This window comes from Mastomys coucha, unplaced genomic scaffold, assembly GCF_008632895.1.
Source record: "Mastomys coucha isolate ucsf_1 unplaced genomic scaffold, UCSF_Mcou_1 pScaffold23, whole genome shotgun sequence".
Lineage (NCBI taxonomy): Eukaryota > Metazoa > Chordata > Mammalia > Rodentia > Muridae > Mastomys > Mastomys coucha.
In genome coordinates, this window is record NW_022196906.1 from 90,739,015 (window position 1) to 90,749,248 (window position 10,234).

The window sequence follows — 10,234 nt, forward strand, 5'->3', positions numbered from 1 at the left end:
GGGAGGGAGAGATCTAGCAGCAAAGGTCCAATTGCTTATAAAACAAGTCTTTATCTCTTCCCTCACACGCTTGGCCGGCTGATCCATGTCACTGTCATGGTGGGGAGTGGAAGTGGGGTGCTCCAAGCCAGGTCAGTAGGGGCCAAACCATTTCACCTTTAAGGTGAGGTAGCTTGAGGCCACCCAGCTGATTTTGCCTCTGGTCATAGAGCAAAGAGCATATAACCTCTCCCAAGCAACTAGCCTTAAAACAGGCAGGAACTTTCCATTCTCTAGCATTCTTATCTATGGAGGCTTTTAGAGACATACCCAAACTGCTTCTCTTCAGAATACACCTAACTGCATCTTACAAAACGCAGTATTTATTTAAGCTTTTATATTTGCCATCAATTAGGTCTTCTATGTACAACAATCAAATATCTTGTAACAGCCTTTTTAAACTGTGAGGCATGGAGGGAGGGAGTAATGCCCAATGAGGGATGGGACTCAGAGAAAAGTCCTCCCAGATTTCACCTGTCTCCATCTCACCAGCCCCAGGCTGAATGCAATTGACCTCCATGAAGCCGTCACCCATCCTCCTCCTTATCTTCATCTGCCTCTGAACAGTTCCCACCCTCTGTTCAGGTCTCAAGTTATGGGATAGCTAGTGTGGCATCGCTAGCAGAGGTGGCATTTGTCAGCAAGTATGATGAGTGTGGGAAGGACCATTGTCCCCCAGCACAATCCCGAATAGCATAGTTCATGCTGGCTCCTGCCCAGCACCGGCTGTAGCTGAGTTCTAAGAGCCCCAAGTGGGTCTGGTTTACCACATTTGTGCGGAGGCCTGACCGCAGTGGCTCTGGCTCCAGGCACACCTCACTGGATCTAGGCAGCCCTAGGGCACAAGTCCTTCAGAACCTGTGCACACTCTGTGGAGATGGCTTCCTGCTAGGCAGGCTGAACCTACTTAGGTTGGGGGTCAGAACTGCAGCTTAAAAAACAAGAAAGAAATTCCAGAAATGAGGAATCTTATTTGCTTCAAGTTGTGTTTTTTTTTTTTAACTATGTAATATTATTTGCGTGCCTGTGAAGGGGATGTGTGTGTGTGTGTGTGTGTGTGTGTGTGTGTGTGTGTGAAGTGAGCTTGCTTATGCATATTCATGTAGAGACCAGAAGTCCAACTTGGGAATCTTCATCTATTTATGCTTTTTATTCCTTCCATTCCTCTCTCTCTCTCTCTCTCTCTCTCTCTCTCTCTCTCTCTCTCTTCCTCTCTCTCTCTCCTTTTTGTTTTTTGTTTACCCAGGCAGGATCTTACCACGTAACTTGGACAGGCCTGGATTTCACAGGAATCTGCCTGCCTCTACCTTAAAGGTGCGCATGACTGTGTTCCACCACATTGTTCTTTTTGAAACAGAATCTCTTACTGAACCTAGATCTCACCATTCTGACGAGACTGGCTGGCTAATGAGCTCCAGGAATTCACGTGTCTGTCTGCCCCTCCCAGAACTGGGATTTCAGACATATCTCATATTACAGACACACCTGACTTTTACACGTATACTGGAGATCCCACCTCAGGTCTTTGTGCTTGCGTAGTGTTGCAAGCCCTTGGCCCGCTGAGCCATTGCCCAGTCCCCATTATGTATTGTGTATTTCTTAGAAACACTCCAATCTCTATGGAATACTAAGCAGTGTTCTCCCCATTACTTGTTATTCTACCCCAGCTGAGCCCCCCAGCCCTGTACCACGGAGAGCAAACTGTAATCTGATTTTACTTTTATAACTCTCTGGCTAACTAATCGATTCTAATTATTTGTATAGATGTGGTTTCTATGTTGTCAATTACACTATCAGAAAAAATTAACTTCTTTTCCTCTCCAGTCCTCATGCGTGTTTCCTTTTCTTGGCTTGTGGAACCAGGGTCCCTGAATTAACAGTCCTGAGAAGTGGCAAGAGGAGAGCGTTTTCCTTTTAGTCCTGATTGAAAAAAAATGCTTCGGTTTCATTATAAACCATAACGTTTACTCTAGACCTTGGTAGACATATCTTATCAGGTTAAATAAATTCCCTTCCATTTCTAGTTTGCTGAGCATAGCAATTACGACTAAATTATGAATGAGTATTGAGTCAAATGATTCTTCTGTGTCTATTAAAATGATCATATGTTTATCTTTCATTTTTTATTACAGTGAATTTTAAATATACACAAAAGAAGAGGCCTATTCATTTCCTGGTATTTTTCTGTTGTCTTGTTTTTCTGTTCTTTTCATTTTTGTTGTTGGAATATTTGAAAGAAATCCACACATCCTATCACTTCTTTTTTGTTTTGTTTTTTTTTTTTGTTTTGTTTTTTGAGACAGGTTTTCTCTGTGTAGCCCTGGCTGTCCTAGAACTGCTTTGTAGACCAGGCTGGCCTTGAACTCAGAGACCCACCTGCCTCTGCCTCCCAGTGCTGGGGTTAGAGATATGCACCACCACTGCCCAGCTTCAGTGGCTTTATCTGTAAATGAAACATAACAGCAGATGAGTGTGGTAAAGAGGCAGAGTCACACTGTCCACGTGCACACCACGTTCACACCATGCTCACCCTCATGATACTGTAGTAACCGTAACATCTTGATAACCTGATATCCACCTGTGTTCATCTTTTCTAAACTATAGGATGTATTGGTTGTTTGTTTCATTGCTGAGACAAAATATCCAGAAAAAAGCAATTTTAAGATGGGGGGGTTACATTTCTACACAGTCCCAGGGTATAGTGCATCATGGTGGGGCAGTCCTGGCAGGACTTTGAAACTGCTGGTTATCTTCGCATGTAGTCAGGAAGCACAGAGCAATAAATGCTGGTGCTAAGCTCATACTCTGCTGTTTATTCAGTCCAGGACCCCATCCCGTAGCCCAGGGCCCCATCCCATAGCCCAGGGCCCCATCCCATAGCCCAGGACCCCATCCCAGAGCCCAGGGCCCCATCCCATAGCCCAGGGCCTCATCCCATAGCCCAGGGCTCCATCCCATAGCCCAGGGCCCCATCCCATAGCCCAGCGCCCCATCCCATAGCCTACGACCCCATCCCATAGCCCACGACCCCATCCTATAGCCCACGACCCCATCCCATAGCCCATGACCCTATCCCATAGCCCAGGACCCCATCCCATAGCCCACGACCCCATCCCCATAGCCCAGGACCCTGTCCCATATAACGGAGCCACCCACAGTTAAGTTGAGACTTCCCATTTCAACTTAACCTAGCTAACCCTTCACAGGCATGCCCAGAGGCTTGTCTCCTAGGTAATTCTAGATCTTGTAATTTTGATAAAATTGGCCCATCACAGGACTAGAGTAAAATGAATATATCTTTTACATACTTAAAAGCTCCTCCTCTTTTCACAAATGCTACTTATTGATGAAGAAATTGCTGTAGAATATGTTATATATATATTTGTTCAACTTAGTCTATCTCATTTTTTTTTTTTTACTTGATTTAACCTTTGGACAATTATCCTATACACTATTCTATCCTCCAAATTTCTGGCACCTAATAACCAGAACCAAAGATTTAAGCTTTTCCTTTTAATAAATGTGAACTCTCTGTTTGGAAGAGCTCCTGCATAGGCTGTGCCTGCATTGTCCCTCCTGTCCCACCCCATGGGAGACTGGCACTGCAGTGACCCTGCTCTGACCACTGTGCAGGAGGGAGCTTTATCTGCCTGTGAACAGGCTACTGGGCAGCTTTCACAAGAGTTTTTGGCAGCTACGGACGATCACCGTCAACGTCTGTGGTTTTTATTAGAGGTTGAAGAACAGTAGCTTTCTAAACCATTATGGGTCTTCCTGAGTTTACTAGCTGTTTTACTGTTCTACAGAGAAGAAATTTTATCAGTCATTTGGTTAAACTGAAATACAACCTGAAGATGAGAGGCAGAATAAAGTCTTGCTTTCTTCCCTCTTGTAGGTCTTCATAGAATGGGCTGATGTCCCACTAACCTCCAAAATACATCCAATTGTGACAGTATAAACCAATGGATTTTCCGTATTTGCTGATTAAAAATACCATCCATGCATCCATCCACCCATCCATCCATCTCTCCCTCATTTCTCTCCTTTCATCTTTCATCTTCTCTTAACCTTTTTTTGGGGGAAGGGCAAGGTCTTAGGTAGCCCAGGATAGCTTCCTACTTCCCATTTGTCATGATTTCATACACAACTTATACCTGCCTCATAATGTGTGCACTTATGTATGTGTGTGTGTGTAGTGTGTTTTAATCTATTTGAAATCAGTATCATTTCTGATGCTTACATCTTCTCCTCTTTTGGCCGGGGAAGTAGAGACTATTTTTAACTCACACTAACACATGGTGACTCACCATTACAAGTCTCTCTTCTCATCTTGTTCTTTCCTTTGTTAGCTGTTGTAGAGAAGCCCTGAGGAGTACATAAGTGTAAGGTAATGGGAAAGAAAGAGCTAAAACTAGAACCAGAACCAGAGCTAGATATAGAAGTGTAGATCTTTCTCTCTCTCTCTGGAATATGTGTGTGTGTGTGTGTGTGTGTGTGTGTGTGTGTGTGTGTATATATATATATATATATATATATATGTATATATTACTTTTTGCATGCCTCTTTCCTTCATATTTGTTTGAGCCTTATCTCTGACACTTTGTAACTATGCCTGTCTTAACTTAGAACTTTATTGGTCCTAGAAGTATCTCAGTATATGCTGTGTCATGGGCAGACACTTGGCTTTTCCCAGGGGATTGCAGCAGTTTGAACTGCTAACATTCTGTATTGTAGACAACAGGTTCTTGTTCAAGAACCTTAGGGGTCTGGGGCTGTAATTCTCCTGTAAATGCTTGGCAGGGACCCTTTACCCTTTACAGAGTGTCCTTAACGACCACAGATGTCTCTAATATCTTTGGGTCTGCCAAGCCATATGGCCAAGCAATGGGGCTCTGATCCTACAGTGCCATAGAGCTCTAATATGTTCCGAATCTCTCAAAGTCGGCAGTCATCTGAAAATGGGGAGTGGTAACGTTCCTCCCACATAGTACAGGCCACCTCCAGTGCCCAAAGCAAGTTGATCTCCATGAATTAAAGCGATCCTGTCAGTCTGACAGACAGAGCTTAGAGCATCAGGACAGCCAAACTTTTCAGATGACATTGTGACAGAAGAGTTAACAAACCCAAGTATAAGACTGCAAATGTGCTGCTGCTTAACCCATGTAACAGGCAGCATCTGATCATTGCCGATGCGTCTAGACCTGTGACTGTGCCACAGGCTTCACCAGTCCCTTCTAATACAGGTACTGAGGCTGACATCATAGCTACCAGGCCGCACCACTGGCAGCACTGCCTCTATCGGGTTTTGATTGGTTCTGCTCATTAGTAAGGGGCGGGGGAATATGTCATCTCCAAGTGGCCTGCAGGTCCCTTTGCCTAGGTGTGCAGTTATTCTGGTAAATGGCCTGCAGCCCTGCTTCAGCAAGGATTGGGAGAATTGCTCCAGTTAGTATCTGTGGTGTTCTTCATTGCTGGGGCCCTTCTAGCCAGCACAGATCAGCACTGGCTACAGAGCTCGAGCCTTTGTTTGTTTGTTGTTGTTGTTGTTTTGTTTTTGTTTTTTGGTTTTTTTTTTCAGTCTCTAGCATGCTGTTGCACACACTGGCCTGTGATCATTTTTGATTATTCCAGTCAAGTGTACGTTCTTGCTATTGCTGCTGGGGCTTCTCTTAACTCATTGCTTAGCACGAACAGCGCAAGTCAGACAATGTCTCATCCTTCCTGTCTTAGCTTGCTAGCCACTTTCATCCAGCTTACATCTGATTTTTGTCCAGGATTCTCATTGTATTTTGTGCTCTTCTGTTAACCTCATAGATTGGATGTTGTTATTAATCTTTCATGCAATCAACGCTGGTGTGGATTTACCCACAGTTTCCAGTTTCCTCGCCGTTTCTTTCGACTGTCCAGTCCTTTCCTTCTGGGGTCTCTTTGTCTCTTCCTACAGCACATGCCTTGCTTTTGTGAGGACTTAGTCACAGTGCCTGTATTGATCTGACATCTTCACCAACATCCTTTCCACAAGCTTTCCTTTTGAATGAGAACCCTCATACACTAAAGTGCACATCATTAGGTGTCCTGAAGTGTATGCTCCCGCCGCCTTGTAGCAGCTCCTTCACAACTCTCTCCTGCGGTCAGCCACCTCCCACTTGTACCACCTCCCATGTGTTCTTCATTTTAAATTTAAATTTATTGTCATTCCTTTTGAAGTCCTGGGGGTCAAACCCATGACCTTATGCATGTTAGACCAGCACTGTATCATAGAACTAATCCCCAACCCTCGTTCTTAAGATTTTACAAATAAAATGGAGCCATGTGTTATTCGGTGTTCTCTTTCTGGCTTTCTCCATCTGCTGTGGTACCTGTGAGACTCACTCACACAGTGTCTCGCAGTTGTTCAGTCTTCCCTTTATTCTTTGTCCCCCAAACATTCGATTGTTTCTTGGGTCACTGTTTTACTTACATCCTCTGGTGTGGGAATTCTGCCCGTGGCTGAACTAGATCAGACAGCACAGGAACTATGCTTTGTTGGGGACTAGCCTGGGCATCTGCTTGCATAGAACATCTGTCTTCTTCACTCTGTGCTTCATATCAACTTGAATAGCCTACCTATCATATCATATCATATCATATCTATCTATCTATCTATCTATCTATCTATCTATCTATCTATCTATCTATCTATCTATCTATCTCATATATGTGTGTATGCTATGATATGTGTACACATATGATAGGTATATATATGTATGTACATGTGTATATTCTATGAATATATGATAGGCTATCTATCATGCATGCATATGTATATATACCTACATACACACATATATGTACACACATGCACATATATACATATACACACACATATATATGTACATATATATACAAATATATTTCTTTAAATATATGATAGCCTACCTATCATATATACATACATACACACATGTGTATATATACATATATATACATATTTCTATAAATCAACTGATTCTCTTGTGTTTGAAGGCTCGAGGCTAGGTCTTTACACTTACCTATGCTAAATTCACTGTTTTCTTTTGGGTTTTTTCCTTGTGTAGCTTTGATTGGAATTTCAGCCAATTCCAATTTGATTGGAAGTTAGAGGACCCAGGAGGCATGGAGTCTAGCAGCCTGTCTTGCAGTTCCAGAAATGTGATAGAGAATGACTTACCTTTAAGAACCCTCAGCTCCTTCACTCTAGAAAGTCAACTGAGAGGTCGGCCTTGTTAATCAGATATTCATATCTGGCAACACACCTGACACATAGTAGGTGCTCCAAGTACATTTGTCGACCACATGAACAAGCGAAGACAGCAATGCTTCTCTGTGGGGCTGCCGTGAGCTTTAAATAAAATATACGCTGGGTGCTTAGAACAGCAAAGACACTGGGGGGTGTGAAAACCAAGGCAGGTATCAAGTACTATGGCCTGAGCCAGAGAGCTCTGAAACTTTCTGTAGTTTCTAGGCTTAGCAAGAAGGATCAGCTAACAATCCTGGGTCTGAGTGGTACACTAGGATTAATTCACACTAACTTTCTCTTGGCCCCCACTCCCTACAGGGCTCTAGTCTGCCCAAGTTGCATTTGGACCTTCTACACACCACACTCTCCAAAATGGCAGCTGACTGCTGTGCATGCTAACTTCTACCAAATTAAATTAGTTAAATGAGTGACACTCAAAACCCAGTTGCTCAGTGGCAGCAGCCAGCCCCGAGGTGCTCAGTAGCCACACACGGCTATCATATGCTCCAGAATAGATCTAGGACATTTCCAGGATGGTAGAAAGCTCTGTTGCAAAGGGTTGGCCCCCAGAGAAGCAGCGGTAAGCGTTTGGTGTGAAGTGGGGCCACTAATGGGAAGGGAGAATTAATACTGTGAGCAAGCAGGTTCTTGAGTTTCATAAGCAGGGAGGAAGGACAGATGGCCAGATTGAAAGAATTTTGGAGCAGAGTGAGGAGCAACAGATGGGTTCTGGAACTCCACAATTTACCAAGCAGAGGGGATAGCTATGTGATGCCCCCCACCCATTTCCCATCTGTAAAATGGGAGGAAAAGCATTTTCCCCATAAGGCGGTCATCAATGGGAAGGCTGATTAAACAGAATGTGCTTAGCAGCAGAACAGATGCAATGAGCTACACCAGGGGCCAGTCGTGCTATTATTAAGGTTCTAACTTGAGGACTGTGCTGGTTGGAATAGTTATGGCTCCTACAGACTCACGCATTTGAATGCTTGGTCTGTAGGAAGTGTCGCTATTAGAGGTGTGGCCTTGTTGGGGTAGGTGTGCTCTTGTTAGAGGAAGTGTGTCACTGTGGGAGCGGGCTTTGAGGTCTCCTATGCTCAAGCTCCACCCAGAGTGGCACGCAGTCTCCTTCAGACGCCTGTGGATGAAGATGTAGAACTCTCAGCTCTAGCACCTTGTCTGCCTGCACGGCCATGCTTCCCATTGTGATTATAATGGACTAAACCCCTGAAACTGTAAGCCAGCCCCAAATAAATGTATTCCTTTGTAACAGTTTCCGTAGTCATGGGGTCTCTTCACAGCAATAAAATCATAACTGATGGATTGATGAGGGCATCTCTTTCCACAGTTTCTTAAGGAAGCTCCACCCTCCCACCCCCACCCCCACCCCCACCCCCACTGTCTTCAGGCCACAGATCTCTATGGAGCTCCCTGACAAAACTCCAAAGATTGGACTCGCTCCCCTTCAGTCCAAACCTTACTTGCCTTGTATTCTGACTTAACTTGCATTAACTTGCATGCTGACTTGAGACCTGGAGCTATATTTTAGGTAGGAAGCAAAAAGTGGCCATGAGCCTCTCTTCTTCCTGAATCCACGCCTGAAGCAGTTCCACAGGAAGGTTATTTACCATCACCGTGTTTTTAAAAGGTTTATTTATTTTTTAAAAAAATATTTATTTTCTATACATGAGTGCTATGTCTTGACACACACCAGAAGAGGGCATCGGATCCCCATTACAGAGGGTTGTGAGCCATCATGTAGTTGTTGGGAATTGAACTCAGGACCTCTAGAAGAGCAGTCAGTGCTCTTACCTGTTAAGCCATCTCTTCAGCCCCTTAAAAAGATTTATTTGTATTATTATTAATTGTATGCATGTGAGTGTGTTTGTGTGTGGATATATGCATGTATGTGTGTCCATGGAAGTCAGACTGGAGCTGGGTCCCCCTGGAGCTGGAATTACAGGTAAATGGCTCTCTAGCCCAAACACTGCAAACATGATGCTCGATGTCTTTTCCCCTTTACATCCCCCTTGCTGTAAACTGTTAGATTAACATTCCTAAGGCTAGCCCCCAAGGTCCATTTCCTTATTTGGCCACCTCCTTATGCAGACATAAATTCTGACTAAAATTCTAGGGTCCAATTATCAAAATACTAAGGTACCGGCTATCATTATGTCTAGTCAGGACCTAACAACTCATCTTAACATAGATGTCCCCTTTTCTTTTTCCTAAAAAGTCACTCCTACAGAAACACCTGTCTGTCTTTGATCCAGAGGCAGACACCCCCGCCCCCGTATCCCTTGACCATAATAAATCTCCTTTGTTCTGGGAACCTGGTGTCTGGGTGTGTTCTGTACTGACTCTGAGGGTCCCCTTACTACAGGCATATGTGAGTCACCTGACCTGGGTGTTGGGAGTCAAATTCTGATTATCTGAAGAGAACCATATGCTCCTAACTGCTGAACCATCTCTCCAGGTGTCCTGTCCACCTCCCCTCACTCCTTACCCCCTCACTCCCTCCCACTTCCCTCCACACTTTTCAATATAGCCTCACTAGGTAGCCCTGGAGCTCACGATCTGGCCTAGAACTGTCTATATAGACCAGACTGACCTTGGACTCAGAAATCCTCCTGCCTCTGCCTCCCAAGAGCTGGGTTTAAAGGCGTGCTCACCTTGTCAGCATTTATCATAATTCTCATGGCTCTCATGTTGAAGGGCTTCTGTGTACTAGGACTCAATTAGCCACTTTACAGAAATTGTCACGAGTCATGTATCTGTGGAGGAGAAAGTTAGTTAGGATTCAGTCATTAAGATGCAGAGTCTCCTGCTATCTTTGCAAAGGGCAAATGTTGAAGACCTCTTCAGGATGGTCATTCCCATCTGTCTTTTTCTTTGGGATAACCAGCCGGTCAGATCTTAACATGACCCACTGGAATT